This window comes from Macrobrachium rosenbergii, chromosome 40 (assembly GCF_040412425.1).
Source record: "Macrobrachium rosenbergii isolate ZJJX-2024 chromosome 40, ASM4041242v1, whole genome shotgun sequence".
Classification (NCBI taxonomy): Eukaryota; Metazoa; Arthropoda; class Malacostraca; order Decapoda; family Palaemonidae; genus Macrobrachium; species Macrobrachium rosenbergii.
This window is the reverse complement of record NC_089780.1, coordinates 22197666-22213162: the sequence shown is the minus strand read 5'-3', so window position 1 is coordinate 22213162 and position 15497 is coordinate 22197666. Positions and strand designations below refer to the sequence as shown.

Here is a 15497-nt window from a genome sequence, read left to right as displayed (position 1 = left end):
AAACATTTCAAAATAACATTAATTCTATAGGATATTTATCTTAACACGTACGTCCATCTTAAATTGAGTGATTCTCTCTCTCTCTCTCTCTCTCTCTCTCTCTCTCTCTCTCTCTTTTTCTCAGAATTTTCCCTATGAATATTAACGAGGCATAAGCTTACGTAAGGTAAGACCGAGATAGACAGGGAAAATAGACAGTGTTTGTTTTCCATTAATGGCTGAAAGTGCTCTATCCTGCGTTATAACTACTTCGTGACGGAGACATCACGACACTTTGCTCATCACAAGTGACAAAGTGTCAAAGTTTCTCTGAATCACCACCAAAGTCAAGGGGTCGATGTCCCCCATTCTCTCTCTCTCTCTCGCGTGCTCGCGCTCAGTAAATGATTCCTTTTTAATATATGCTAGTTCTACAAGAGTATTCTTAATAGCTACCATATTCTTTCGTTTTCTGAAGATTCTCGCTCGCTCTCTCTCTCAGCACATGATTCCTTTACATGCATGCCAATTCTACAACAGTAGCCTATTAGTAGTAAGTAACAGACTATTATTTCCTCAACCCCAACCCCTTCTCTCTCTCTCTCTCTCTCTCTCTCTCTCTCTCTCTCTCTCTCAGCATAGTATCCTATTCTTATAAATGCTAATTCTAAAGAAATATTCGTAACAGGTAACAGACTATTACTCTCTCTCTCTGGTAACAGACTATTTCTCTCTCTCTCTCTCTCTCTCTCTCTCTCTCTCTCTCTCTCTCTCTCTCTCTCTCTCTCTCTCTCTCTCAGTAAATAGTTACTTTTCATATATGATAATTCTACAGCAGCATTCTTAACAGCTAACAGACTATCAGTCACTCGTTTTCTGAAGATTATCACATGAATAAAATTTCATTTCCTTCATTTTCTAGACGTAATACTGTCAATTCATTATTCCCGGGTCACGACCTCTGACCTATGGATGACGTCATGTCTTCACGAATCGAATCACATGCCTGTTTAACTTAGAGTCTACAGCTCTTAGCTCATATTCTAGACGAGATTTTTCAAAATTTGTTTTAGTTTTTTTAAGAGAAGTTGGGTCTAGATTGTAGAGTTTGAAAAGTATTTCTCATATTGAACGTCAAGTTTGACAGTATATAGTTCGAGAAGTTAAGTAAATCTTAGTTTAACCAGACCACTGAGCTGATTAACAGCTCTCCTAGAGAGGGCTGGCCCGAAGGATTAGACTTAGTTTACGTGGCTAGGAACCAATTGGTTACCTAGCAACGGGACCTGAAGTTTATTGTGGAATCCGAACCACATTATACCGAGAAATGAATTTCTATCACCAGAAATAAATTCCTCTAATTCTTCATTGGCCGGCCGGAGACTCGAACTCGGGCCTAGCAGAGTGCTAGCCGAGAAATCTACCGACTCGTCCAACAAGGAACTTCTTGACAGTAAAAAGGTTTGAGAAGCGTAACAGAAGGAAAACCTCGCAGTTGCACCATGAAACAATTGTAAGGAGAGGAAGAAAGAGAATATGACTGGGGGAGCTACAGTAAAAGGAATGAAAGGGGTTGCAGCTACTGGCCTAGGGGACGCCGCGGAGAACCTTAAATAAGGCCTACAGTGCACCGCGCGAGGTGCACTGACGACACTACCCACCCCTACGGGGAAGCCTTCCTGATTACCACAGGTCATAAAATCTCACTAGCCACTCGCTAAAATCTACATTTAAAAAGTATTAAGCCAGTTTCCAAGGAACCACTTCCTTGTCTAGATAAAGACGACAATTCGGCAATTATAACTTCCCTCTCTTCAATATCTCGAACTTTGATTAACAGTGCCAGATTAAAAAATACAAAAAAAAAAAAAAAAACTCTTCCGAAAGACACATTCAACCTACGTTTTTCTCATAAGGTTTCTCTCATTTCTGTCGAGACATTATTTTGCTTATTTTTTTAATTTCGTATTTTTTTTATTTCTCTCGTTATGTTAATGAAGTTCTCAGTCCTTCATTAGCATATGGGTCTCACCTGCCGAGAAAAGTCATTGAAAAAGCCGTATGAGGGTTATTTTGAGCGGTAAAAATAGATAACGAGGAAGTATTTCTTTTCACATCTCATATATATACACTTGTATGCAGTGTATATATATATATATTATATATAATATATATATAGTACATATATATATATATATATATATATATATATATATATATAGATAGATAAATAGGTAGACAGATAGACAGATAGATAGATAGATAATTAGCATACATATAGTTTCGAATCATAGGAGATTACCTCATAATGATATTGTAACGATAACATGCCATATAAATCAATCAAATTCCATCGTACAACCAAAGGTGAGTGATAATAACCTGATTCAAAAATTTAACACTCATCAGTTAATGTGTTCCCTAATGTTCTCCACTTGAGTTACACAGACTGAGAATTCCTAAACTGTACAGAACCATAACAAGTCAATAACATGGAGTTGCAGCTCCCTCATGAACGTATGATCTTGGTCTCAGGCGTTCAAATTTAAATGCCAGGTCGGAGGTCCAGCACACATACGGCAGGGAAGGATAACAAAGTAATTTCTTTCTATTCTGAGGCTTCGGAACGATACTTGGAGTGAATTGTTATAGAAAAACTGCTTTATAAAGTAGTATTGAGCTATTTGGAAGAAAACTGTTCTCCAAAGAACAAAAACATTAAAGAAACAGGCCGAATCAGGATGCATAGGTCTAGCGTTTGGTTGGCTAAGATTCCTTCCCTTGTTGTAACCGTTCTTTAAGGCTATTGTTTCCTAGGCATGATGATTCGATAACTTTGACCGTAGAGAAATTATTATTATATATCAGAAATTCAGCTGTGCTTGGAATAAGCTTTAAAAGATATGGCGTCTTACCAAATCAGAAATTTGAAGATAAAGGTTCAGGCGTAGCCTAAGCAACCAAACTTTATTTCTTGTTATTACCAGTCTATGAGACATCGTTAATAAAACAAATTGAGCCAGGATACGTTACACATATGAAAGATACAACCACTTTAATTTCAAGTCAAGTAAAAGTACCGGTTTTTAACGGTTTGTTTACGCCGTCCGGAAATACTCTCACCAAACGTGACGTTTCTGAAGTTCGTTTAAAAGCCACATTTGATCAAGTGCATTTCGTTAAACAACTCTAACTCTGACTATATATCTCTAAAACTGTAAAATCGATGGTGTAGACAATATCCTACTGGCCTACCTACTGCAAAGAATCCTTAATGACTGGTAATACAGAAGGTGCCGCTACGTATCACAGGAACATGTTACAAAGACGAGACTTGTCAAGACGACCAGTAACCTATTGGCCTAGGCCTACTTATCACTAAGCCTTTTAATTTACAAGCGCGATCTTTTATAATCACATTATATGGAATATGTAACATTAATGATATTCTGATTCCACAGCTAAAATCGCCACTGCATTTGCTAACCACAACATGCTGAAAATATAAGACACGTTCACAGAGAAAGCTCGTCTGCTGCTAAGAAGCCATTTATCGGCCTAGCACATAACAATGGGTATATCATACTCAGTATCCTTTTGTTACCTATATAATGGTGTTCCATTGTCTCCTGAAGAATTCCTAATTCCATTCCTGCAATTATAAGCCGCACAAAGCGCTATAATGAAGATAATGAACGAATAAAATCGCACAACACTAACAAATTTCGCGGTTTCTGGGTGACTGAAGCCGGCCGTAAGCAGCGACTAGCGCCTCCCTGGTGGCGACTCACCAAACTTACGTAGTACCAATAGCTTGGTGGTTTCGTAGTTAGTTAGAATAACCAGTAAAATCGATATTCTAGTTCTAATAAGAGGAAATAAGTAGCACTTAAACAGTAGTAAACAGGTAACATCGGTGCTACTTTGGTTTGTTATCTACGCGTCACCTACTCCGAGGTGCTAGTACTAAACGTGGCGGAAGCTCCTTGGGACGCCGTGTCTAGTACTAGCCCCTCGGGGATCATCGTGTGCAAGCAGAATCCTTATTAATTATATAGGCATTTCCTTTGCAGGAAATGAGCGTAATCTTGATGGACTTCTCAAGGATTTTTTCCAGGCTCCAGAAGGGCCCTCGCCACCCCGTACAACAACGATCATATTAACCTCATTGTCAGAATCCGTATGCAACTACTTTGTGCTCCACTTATTATCACTGTATGTAATTGTTCATTATAAATACATTCAGTTTCCGGCAACTAGAGTCTTTGTGCCGGATGGCGACCTTATCGATTTCCCTTATCGCATTTGGATAAATTACGTCTGCGGGAGTGTATTATTAGCACACGGCTAGAATTAACTAATCACCTGACCCCTGCCGTTGCAACACAAGGATGTGGGGGATCCAATAAATTAGCCTCTCACGAGGCCAATTCAAATCAAATCGGGGATCAAAGTGTTATCTACACCCATTTCTATATTGTGTGGTCGCTATTGCTGTTAATGAAGCTCTGTAGATATATGATATATACATATATAGCGCTAAAGTAGTGAAAGTATAGTGCAAAATGAACGCTATAAATCACAATAACTCTGTAGCTTTGTAGATAGTGATGTTCTCGGTGTACAAAGAGAGGAAATGACATTTTGATCACGATAAAGTTTCACGTCTAAGGAGCATTATAGGCCTAGCTTAGCCTTCAATAACTATGCACCAAGAACAAAACCTGCAGTTAGTTTGTATCTGTGTACACTATATATATATATACCTGTATATATATATATATATATATATATATATATATATATATATATATATGTGTGTGTGTGTGTGTGTGTGTGTGTGTGTGTGTGTGTGTGTGTGTGTGTGAATGTACGGTATATATGTGCGTGCTCAGCCGAAATAATTGAACAAATACGTTCGTGTGTCTATGTGCGTACGCTTATGTGTGAATGGGAGAGAGAGAGAGAGAGAGAGAGAGCAAATAAACTGCGATCATCAAATAGCAGCAGCTTGTATAGGAAAGGGGGAAGCTTCTTTATTTAACCGTTCAAAAGTAAAAAAAAAAAAAAGTTTTTGTTTTATCAGCTCACTGACGTCTTTACGAGACAAATCAATAATTGAATGAGTTTTCCCTTTTGTATGTATTACATATGACGAGAGGGGGATTCGTACATTGTAGGAAGCTGAAAAGATAAAAATGATCGTTATTCATCAGCTCACTAACTCCGTCTTTGAACGGAGCTGTCATGGCGACCGGAGCCGATGTCTTTTGTATCACAAGTGTAACTTGAGAGGAGAAGAAGGAGCGGATGAAGGAGAAGGAGAATAGCATTTCATATAGAAAATAAATAAATAAATAGATAGATAGAAAGACTGATGTTAACCACCATAAAACTACTTTTCAATGACGGAAGACTCCAATGCGAGTTAGTTGTATGAAAGAGCCCTTAATGCAACACAGAATTCCTGTTCAACTCGAGAGAAGAAGAAGCAGAATAACAAGAGGTTTTCACAACGAAATGAATAAATAAATTCATTATTATTAATGACGCTAGACTCCATTTCCAGGCAGCTGACTGAAAGAGCGTCTGAGCTTCTGGAAGGAAAATCTACCTTAATGTTTATTTTGTGATATCTGCTCTGCAGCCCCTCGAGTGTTTGTGTTAGTGGTGTGCCGTTACAACGACGCGGATATTAATAGTAATTCCATTTCCTTTCGTCCTGAAGGGATCACTGGTATATTTTGCATTTATATAAGAGGGTAACATTATTATTTTACTATTATCATAAAAATCCACATTATATAAATAGATTGTATTATATCTAATTGTGGATTTTTATTATACAACAGTTCAGTATTATTATTATTATTATTATTATTATTATTATTATTATTATTATTATTATTATTATTATTATTAAAAATTATTAAAATCCACGGTATATAAATAAATTGCATTATATATAACCGTGGATTTGCATTATACAACAATTTAATCACAACGTTGTGAATATATTATTATTATTATTATTATTATTATTATTATTATTATTATTATTACACAAATATGGGCAGAATTTATTGGAGAAATCTCTAATAATTATTCTGCTGACATGTAATTATTAGTATATGACACATTATTATTATTATTATTATTATTATTATTATTATTATTATTATTATTATTATTATTATTATTAGAACATCAACATGGGTAAATTTACTGGGGAACTCTCCAATAAATATTCTGTATGAAATATAATCATTAGTATGTTATTTCAGAAATCATATTGGATGATTATATTCGGAACAAAACAATAATGTTAAAAATACTTATATTTTTTAAGCAGATATTTGATCATTTTGTAAAAAATAATAAGTTACATGTCTCCAAAGTTAGGGAAATTAAACATGGGAGTCAAGTTTTTTTTTTTTTTTAAAGAGGATATACTGAGAAGCATTTGATTTCCAGCTGCTTCTTAAGAGTATTGGAACATTTCGAAGAAAAATGAGGAATTACAAAGGATGGCGGGTGGGGGAGGCTAGTTATTGAGAGAAGAAGACTAAGAGAAGTTGTAATTGGTATAGTTGTAGAGAAGTACTCGATAAAGTTGTAATTGCTATAGTTGTAGAGAAGTACTCGATAAGTTTGCTGATACAAATGTCACATGTCTAGAAAGAGAGAGAGAGAGAGAGAGAGAGATTTGCCAAACGTGAGTGAAGAATTTCTGTTATCCTTTTTTTAGAATTCTGACACGGATACTACCTGCGCAGTCTCTGAGAGAGAGAGAGAGAGAGAGAGAGAGAGAGAGAGAGAGAGAGAGAGAGAGAGAGAGAGAGAGAGAGAGAGATTTGCCAAACGCTAGATAGTAAGGAAATTCTCTGTTATCGTGGTGAAACACAAATGCCACGTTGTTTACAAGGTAAGAACATCTTCAGCCTGAAATATTCTGGGTTCCCCTTTTTTCAGAATTCTGACACGAATACTAACTTTGGAGTATCTGTGAGAGAGAGAGAGAGAGAGAGAGAGAGAGAGGGAGGAGGGAGGATCTAGAAGTAATAGTGAGACCTTCGTTTTGTATTCTCAGAAGCAGATATTTTCCTAAATTTAGGCAAATATTAAAATATATTATTACTGGATATGAGATTTGCTTGACATTTTATTAGTGACAGAAAAAACTGACATTACAATGGAAAATGTTGCTCTTCCTAAAGTAAATTTTGAAAGGAAATACATTTTGAAATATAAAATCACTCCTTTAACCAACTCCTTTTGAATTTGGTTTGAATTCATAAAAAGCTGTTGAATTCTTCCACTTCCCCTGTTTTTAAAGAATACTTTGACAAATAAATTCACTTCATCTAACCAGAACCAATTGAATTTTGGTTTGAGTTTATGAATTCTGTTAACCTAACAAACACCTTTTGAGTTTTAGTTTGAATTCACAAAATGCTGAATTCCGCCCACTTCCCAGGTTCTTGAAGAATGTTTTGAAATATAAATTCAGTCCACCTAACCAACACCTTTTGAATTCTAGTTTGAATTCATAAATTCTGTCCACCTAAGAAACACCTTTTGAATTTTAGTTTGAATTCACAAAATGTTGAATTCCGTCCACTTTCCGTGTTTTTAAGATTATTTCGAAGCCTAAATTCAGTCCACCTAACCAACACCTTTTGAAATTTAGTTTGAATTCACAAAAGGTTGAATTCCGTCCACTTTCCGTGTTTTTAAAAATTATTTCGAAATATGAATTCAGTCCACTTAAAAACACCTTTTGAATTTTAGTTTGAATTCACAAAAGGTTGAATTCCGTCCACTTTCCGTGTTTTTAAAGATTATTTCGAAATATAAATTCAGTCCACCTAAACAATACCTTTTGAATTTTAGTTTGAATTCACAAAAGGTTGAAATCCGTCCACTCCCCGTGTTTTTAAAAATTATTTCAAAATATGAATTCAGTGCACTTAAACAATAACTTTCGAATTTTAGTTTGAATTCACAAAATGTTGAATTCCGTCCACTTTCCGTGTTTTTAAAGATTATTTCGGAGCATAAATTCAGTCCACTTAACCAACACCTTTTGAATTTTAGTTTGAAGTCATAAATTTTGTCCACCTAACAAACACCTTTTGAATTTTAGTTTGAATTCGAATCATAATTCGTAAAACGTTGTTGAATTCCGTCCACTTCCCGTGAGACCCTCCCCACAAACTAAGGCCTCTTAAGACGGAACAAGGACACAGACGCTGTTTTGTTCCCGTCACAAAAGAGGCCGTTTGTCTGTCTCTCCCATTTCCTGTCTTTCCTGCTTGGGGACAGACACCTTAGATGTATCATCTCATTCCGTTTCATTTTCACTTTTAATTCCGGAATGTCGACCACCATCAGGCCTTCTTTGGTCTATGGAGCTAGATTCTGCAAGACTGTAAGACTCTTTAAGACTCTGCAAGACTGTAAGACTCTTTAAGACTCTGTAAGACTGTAAGACTCTGCAAGACTCTGTAAGACTGCAAGACTCTGTAAGACTCTTTAAGACTCTGCAAGACTCTGTAAGACTGTAAGACTCTGTAAGATTCTGTAAGACTGTAAGACTCTGTAAGACTCTGCAAGACTCTGCATGACTCTGTAAGACTGTAAGACTCTGTAAGACTGCAAGACTCTGCAAGACTCTGTAAAACTCCGCAAGACTCTGCAAGACTCTGTAAGGCTGCAAGACTATAAGACATTGTAAGACTCTGCAAGATTCTGCAAGACTCTGTAAGACTGTAAGACTCTGTAAGACTGTAAGACTCTGCAAGACTGTAAGACTCTGCAAGACTCTGTAAGACTGTAAGACTCTGAAAGAATCTGTAAGGCTCTGCAAAACTCTGTAAGACTGTAAGATTCTGCAAGACTGTGTAAGGTTCTGCAAGACTCTGTAAGACTGTAAGACTCTGAAAGAATCTGTAAGGCTCTGCAAAACTCTGTAAGACTGTAAGATTCTGCAAGACTCTATAAGACTCTGTAAGACTGCAAGACTCTGTAAGACTCTGTAAGGCCGTAAGACTCTGTAAGACTCTGCAAGACTGTATGACTCTGCAAGACTCTGTAAGACTCTGTAAGACTGCAAAACTCTGTAAGACTCTGTAAGACTGCAAAACTGTAAGACTCTGTAAGACTCTGTGTTTGCTTTTAAGGATTTAGTTTTAGACTGTGAGAAGCCTTTATGTGATGTTTCGGATTTTATATATTTAACACTTTCGTACTTTTCTAATATATAAGGAATATGAAAAGGGAATAATAATTGCATTAATATGGCTTTGTAAAATGAATGGGATTTTATTCGTATGCTCATTAATAGTAGTATAACTGATTCGAAGACTGAGGCAATGAGAACTTCAAAATAGGCTGATTTTATTGTTTTGATAATTTAATTTCACACACACACACACACACACACACACACACACACACACACACACACACACACATATATATATATATATATATATATATATATATATATATATATATATATATATATATATATATATATATATACAGTATATATTAAATGCAGCATGATTTTCTAATGTTACCAAGCTTAATAACTGAACGAATCTTAGTCATTTTAATATTCTTCATCATTGGCTGTTAGTACAATCTCAAAGTAAAAAATTTTTTTGTAGAAAACTATTATGAAAGACAAGATTTGAATGACTCAGTTAATTTATTACGTCTATTATAAGACAGATTTTCTGTTTAGCTAATTTACATAATAGTATATGCTAACGTTATGATAGTCAAAGTTACGTAACACACTTAAAAAAAACAAAATTCACGTTTCCTCAAAAAATACACTGTAAAGTGATTATTTACTTTGCTTCAGAAAATGTTATGTTAACAAAATTACAAATTTATTTTTTACCTAATATTAACCGTTCACGCCTTGAGCGTGTACCAGTCTGGTTAAATAGAATTTAATCTATAAACCATCAAAAGAATACTTTACATTACTTTATAATATACAAGATCAAACTTCAGTGCCGAAACTTCAAACAACTTCACGTCACCTTTGATCAACTTTCTAGGATGACGACAGTATTACGAAGTTCCCAAGGATGGAAGTTATTAGCTTAGTCTAGGTCTAGGATATAACATCCCTCCAACTTCCAGTGAGGATTAGTCTAGCGGCAAATGTTCGCCACTGAAAGATTGTTCTTGTTTAGGAAATTTCAAGTAAATGTTTAGTTTTCATGGACGAATCACTGACAGTAATGTTTTTGAATATCTATGGTCTTGATAGATATTAACAGAAGTATATTTTTACTATAATACAATGTTTTCAGTGAAAACATTTGTTAGTAAAAGACAAAGATAGAATTTTACGTAAGGGGTTGGATGTCAGAAGATGTTTATTAAAACGTTCATACGAAAAACATCACATAAACATGTTTTTTATATGATTTGCATATCAGTAGGCCTAACCATTTTGAATTAAATGATTTCCTTACACCCAAACCTTATGGTAGTACTAAAAACTTAGAGATATTAATGTTTATGCAGGAAGTATCAAATAAGAGTAGTTTTAGCCCACACCTAAATATATTTCTTATATGATTTCTATATCAGTAAGCCTAAACATTTTAATTAAAAGATTTCCTTAAACCCAAACTTAGAGCCAATAATGTTCATACAGGGGATTAAAATAAGTCTAGGTTTTAGCCAATAAATGAGCGAGAGAGGTTGCTTTGAAAGAATAGAACACTTAGGAGAGGAAATGAAGAACAATTTCCGCTTTGTTCTTTATTCCTACGCTATTGTTTTGTAAACAAATACGAAAATATTTACCGATTCACAAAACTGCGCAAATTTCAAAGGAATTACTCAGGAAATATCTTAGTTTTCCCGAATGTCGATAGGTAATAACGGAATCACGTTTAACTTTAAATATTTTTTCCTTGCCAGACTAAATAGAGAAATCATTTCACATAATTTTCATTGTTTTATTAATTTACTAGGCATATCTTATTCAAGGAATTGTCAGTTTTGAATGCAATGTTATTTTGCAAACATGCTAATATCCTATGGGACTAACATTTCTACCCAATTGGGCTAAGCTCACTTAATGACGATTTTATATATTATATATACTTGTTTAAAGACATTTTATTGAAGGAATGGTAAGTGAAAACAAGTTTATATTCGCAGGATCTAATACACAAGACCAAAATGTATTTGATTTACAAATAAATTGATATTTACCTGATTTAACCTTTTCCCAAGTGAAACCTAATATTGCATATCTCTTTACCTTAGACTCATAGGTCTAAAGGTCCCATGCTTCAAATCCGTTCTCGCAGGGTCGAACGGGAATACTGGAATACTGGAATTGGCAATGGTGGCGATAATTACTTCCCCCCGGGAACACTACGGAACGCAATTAACCGATTTAGACGAATGCATCTAAATTCTCATTAGCCGGTTTGAGCAAAGTCGGATTTGCTTAACGCTTAAACCCGGAACCAGAGAAAGCGGAGTAGCCAAGTTGGATTAAGTTTTTGGTTATTTGTATCGCATTCGATATTTTACATAGTTTCTGCACACGCACACACAGACACACAGACACAGACACATACATACAGTATATAGGCCCATATAAAGAACTTATATTCCATATGATATACCTTCTACATCATATTCACGTTGCCTCTCCACCAATTCTGTTATGAGCATTTTCTACTAGTAGTCGCATGTATGCCATCTATAACTTTCATTCTTCACCTTGCTTCTTCTCTCTCTCTCTCTCTCTCTCTCTCTCTCTCTCTCTCTCTCTTATAGACGCTTGTCTGGTCACTGTTCTTTGAGCTGACGTGTAGGCCTGTGGAAATGGCTAATCCTGGGTTTATAAGGCTCATTAAGTGCTTATATCCTTCCACAGCCAAAGTCTTCAATTCTCTTCATGTTTCTGGTTTACCTAATATGTAGAAGCAGCCTTTCTTCTTCTTCAGAGTTAGCCTATCGCTTTCTTTTTGGCTAAGGCCTGCCTATCTTTATTTATTTTTTTGTTCTCTTTGAAGTAGGTCTAAGAAAAGGCGCCAGGGTTCCCGTACCATTGGGTTTGATACATATATAAATAAATATGTATATAGTTCAACCCTGTGTTGACGAATGTTCATATAATACATGTGCAAGCGTGCACGAATGTATGTGCATGTGTGTGTGTGTGTGAGAAAGAAAGAGAGAGAGAGAGAGAGAGCAATGCAACATGCACGTATCCCAACCCCGTGCTCACGAAAGCTTATTAAGTACGTGTGCAAGCTTGCACGACGTGTTTGTGTATGTATGCGTGTGTGTTGGAGAGAGAGAGAGAGAGAGAGAGAGAGAGAGAGAGAGAGAGATATTCACGGGTAATGGTGGAAAGGAGACGTACATAGCCCCTTCCTGCTTATATCAGAACCCTGTGTTTGCGAACGCTTATCAAATACATGTGCAAAGCGTGCACGAATGTACGTGCATGTGTATGTGTAAGTGCGTGTGTGTGGGTGAGAAGAGAGAGAGAGAGAGAGAGAGAGAGAGAGACATCCACCAGCTACCTGTTGTTGGTGCGGTGAGTCGGCGCAGCTGAAACCACGTGCAACAGCTGGGTGTCAGGGGGAGGGCTCTGTCTGTCCCTCAGTCGGCATCCGGACGCCGTGAAGAAAAGAGTTATAAATTCACTGCTCCTGCTCCGTCGATCTGAAACTCTCCCGCAGCCGATTCTGCTTCGTTCTCGTTTTTAACAACATTTATCTCGTCTTTACAGGAAAGGAATAGGAAAATGATACTTAAGTAAGGAACAATTCGCGTCCGATGGCAAATGAAGATTTATAGAGGTATACAAAGAGAAGGATTTAACAGATTAAGCGGGGAGCAGTCCAATATTTTTATTATGATTTTTATTACTAAACGGTCGTTTTGAAATTGCTGTATATGTAAATATATTTTCTATATGGAGTTTATCTTTCTCTCTCTATATATATTTTCTCTATCAAGACTTCCAGGGGGTTTTAACAGTAAAAGAATAGAACAAATCTAAAACGCAATATGCCATTTTGATTTGTCACAGTGTCGTGAAAAAGCAGTGTGAAAATAGTGTTGTTGTCGAGGCCAGCAATAAACAGGTGGTGATTTAAATCCAAATCACTGACAACGATTTAAATTACAATAACTGACAATGTTGTTGTTGTAGCTGAGCGGAAAAAACGGCGAATTCGTCCACGAGTCTCGATAACGAATCAGCTGGCAGTCAAGACACCTAAAAGGCGAAAGGAAAAAACCGCAGTACACAGGGTAAGTAGACTGAATTATTTTATTTATTTTAAATTACAGGGGTTATATTTATATATATATATATATATATATATATATATATATATATATATATATATATATATATATATATATATATTATATATATAACCTATGTTTATGATATATGTCTAGGGCTAGCATATATACAGTCTTCTTCTTCTTTCTTCTTCTTTCTTCTTCTTTTACGTGCATATATATATATATATATATATATATATATATATATATATATATATATATATATATGTATATATATATAGTGTTTATGTACGTATGTATTTACTTATTTATTTATTTATTAATTTTTATGTGTGTGTCTCTCTTGCTTACTTGCGTCTATTTTTACGAATATGGATTTCAAACTTTGCACGACTTGAATATCTAAGTATGCACAACTCGCAAACAGCAACAAACCAAAAGACTCGTTGCCTCTGTTGCATACATTGCAAAAAAGCATATTTTTTTACATTTATGCATCCCTATGCATAGACCAATCTTCCGACACCACACTCCAGGTCAATTTGCATATTAATCGCGTAGGCCTATGCAACCCTTAACCATGAGTCCTTGAGAGAGAGAGAGAGAGAGAGAGAGAGAGAGAGAGAGAGAGAGAGAGAGAGAGAGAGAGAGAGAGAGAGGCCCTTTCCTAACATATATATATATATATATATATATATATATATATATATATATATATATAAAATGTTGAGGCCTCCCAGACACCACACTCCTGATCAATTTGAATATTAATCTCATAGGCCTATGCATCCCTAAACTAAGTCATGAGCCCTTGAGAGAGAGAGAGAGAGAGAGAGAGAGAGAGAGAGAGAGAGAGAGAGAGAGAGAGAGAGAGAGAGAGAGAGGCAGGCCCTTTCCTAACACACACACACACATATATATGGCCTATATATATGAATTATTGAGGCCTCCCAGACACCACACTCCGGATCAGTTTGCATATTAATCTCATAGGCCTATGCATCCCTAAACTAAGCCATGAGTCCTTGAGAGAGAGAGAGAGAGAGAGAGAGAGAGAGAGAGAGAGAGAGAGAGAGAGAGAGAGAGAGAGAGAAAGTGGTGACCCCTTTCTTAACATAAATGTATGAAATATTGAGTCCTCCCAGACACCACACTTTGGATCAATTTGCATATTAATCGCATAGGCCTATGCATCCCCAAACTAAACCATGAGTCCTTGAGAGAGAGAGAGAGAGAGAGAGAGAGAGAGAGAGAGAGATTGAGAGAGAGAGAGAGAGAGAGAGAGAGAGAGAGAGAGAAGGGATGGGGGCCCTTTCCTAACACATATATATATGAAATATTGAGGCCTCCCAGACTTCACTTCAGCTTTAATTTTTATGATAGGCTTCCGTTTTCTCTCTTATGGAGCACGCCACTACGTGTGGGGAGATATACGTGCTTACTTCAGGATATTAGTCTAATTTTGTTTTGTTTTTATGGTCGGGATTATGTAAACACACTTAGGCTACACGAAGGAGGGGATTTTTTTTATTTTTTGTGTATTACGTCAATACGTTGGTCTGCCTTTTCTCATGTGTTATATGCATTTGTTTTGTTTTTCAGTATATTACTCTGATTTTGTTTTTATGGTAGGGATTATGTACACACATACACGAAGGGGGAATGTTTTTTTTTGGTATAGGCCCATTTAGTTATCTGTTATTACATTTGTTCTAATTTCCCTCATGTTTTATATATATTTTTGTTTTATTTTTGTAATGTGCAGGAGTGTTTAAATCCACTTGCATGTTGTAGGTAACAGTGTGTTAACGTTTCTTACGTTCGTACTCGTATGTATAGTTGCAAGGTTTGCCCGTATAATTCTCGTATCTGCCTTGTCTTTACGCTAAGGGGCATTAATACTTAAGTTCACTTCTTCTGAGAATTTGGTAATGATTATTTCTCCTCGGGTTTATTTAAATTGAGAATTAGCTAATGCTAATTTTTATTCAGGTTTATATAGGTTGAGTATTAGCTGATGATAATTTTTATTCAGGTTTTTTAATAAGTTGAAAATTCTGGCATATTTAAGTTGAGAAATTGCCAGTGATCACTTTTATTTAGGTTTATTTAATTTGAGAATTTGATGAAGATAATTTTTATTCATGTTTATGTAAGTTGAGGATTTGTTAAGTAGTGCCGTCAATGCACCCCACGGGGTG

General features: G+C 35.8%; 1 protein-coding gene across 2 annotated transcripts in view; it reads left to right on the top strand.

The window, feature by feature from the left end:
- Positions 1–12641: 12641 nt before the first annotated feature.
- Positions 12642–15497, top strand: part of LOC136826227 (somatostatin receptor type 2-like) — a 247614-nt gene continuing 244758 nt past the window's right edge. Inside the window, exons 1-2 of one of the 2 annotated variants that reach the window (XM_067083301.1) lie at positions 12642–12839; positions 13000–13296. The gene's annotated coding sequence lies outside the window, so the exon portion shown is untranslated. Of the gene's footprint in view, positions 13297–15497 lie in introns of both variants that reach the window. The other variant, XM_067083300.1, reaches the window with a different exon arrangement.